Source organism: Pseudomyrmex gracilis, unplaced genomic scaffold, assembly GCF_002006095.1.
Source record: "Pseudomyrmex gracilis isolate BER0280 unplaced genomic scaffold, ASM200609v1 scaffold_3682, whole genome shotgun sequence".
Lineage (NCBI taxonomy): Eukaryota > Metazoa > Arthropoda > Insecta > Hymenoptera > Formicidae > Pseudomyrmex > Pseudomyrmex gracilis.
Genome location: NW_018024266.1, coordinates 2,783 through 4,299, shown reverse-complemented (window position 1 = coordinate 4,299; position 1,517 = coordinate 2,783).

The following is a 1,517-nucleotide window of genomic DNA, read 5'->3' as shown; positions in this document are numbered from 1 at the left end:
CCTTTTAAATTAATAAAAGAATTTGTAGTAAAACTAACAAGTAGACCCAGCAAAACTTTACTTTCCATGAAAAACAAAAAAAAGACAAAAAAAAAATTTTGTCAAAATAAAAAATATTTGATGCAACAAAACTTGGCGCTGCTGCACCTCAAAAAAATGAACTGAAATTTTTATATACATGGCAGTCTGATACATGTGCACATGTAAGATATGTCTGTCTGTAGATAAATTTTTAGTGCAGCCGCGCCAAGTTTAATAAGGGACGCGTGGGACTGCGGACCGTTGGCGGCCGCGGGACCGTTGACCAGGAGCCGGTGACCGCTGGACCCGTGGGACCGTGCAGTGTCAGCGTATTTGGGACGCTATATATACGGCCGGAGCGACCGGTCCGGACACACATTCTGTCTCTGAGATTCATCCTGTTCAGTTCGCTTCGCGAAAACGTCAGTTCAGAATAATTCTTTTCAGTCGGGACTTAGAATATTTCAATTTTTTTCGTGTCGGTACTTAGAATATTTTAATTTTTTCGTGTCAGAACTTAGAATACTTTAATTTTTTTGGGACTTAGAATATTTTAGACCTAGAATAGTTTTTTTTTGCGTCTACACTTAGGATAATTTTGCGTGCGAAGATCGAATCTGACATTGAGTTTGTTAAATGGTGCTCGCAAAATTTAACGATATATTGACCGGTAGAAGAGTGCGAGAAGTGCCACTTTGCTTACATTGATTTTATCGCGGAACACACCGACGATTTTTATACGCTTCTGGGCCCCACGGTGTACATACGTGAAGGCCTTTCAATTTAATCCGAAACAGAAGACCCTATCCCACCTCCCGGTCATATCTTTATCCTCCGCCCCGGTAAAGCCCAAGGTTTGACCAAAAAGGGAGGACGTACGTCCGGCAGGTGTAAACGGCCGCAAAACCGTGACACGGCTTCTGGGACGTAACATAGTTAAAGGGGTATCTAAGATCTTTCATATATGAGATGCAAATCTAGCATCCTGTATGAATCAAAAAATTGAAATTTCAATTCAAAAATCCCACATGTAAAAATAATTTACATGTAAATTCATACATGTGTATATATTTATATATACATTTATATATATACATGCACGCTTATTACTGCACAACATTGTTGTGAAATTTAGTTCTAATTTTGTTCGGGCCATTGAGCAATTGCGGTAAGTACGCATCATTGCTCAATCGACCCGGGTTTGTTTCAAAAAGGTAACAAGCAGCATTTCTTTGTAATGAAATCTGCTTGTTAAGCGTAGTGATAAGTATGATACAGACACAGCACGCAACGTCAGCGACCTACGTGCAGTAGTAATTAGGTCGCTAAACTGCTGAATGATCGCGATTGATTCCTTTAAAAGATCGATCGCGAGCAACGACAGGCAGATCGTGAGTAGCTGTTGAATACTGTGTGGCTCCGAGTCCATCCGGAGAGTTTACCGCAGTAAAGCAACAGCTAAGTGTCAGTATAAGCGTGCGTAATTGTACAATAAT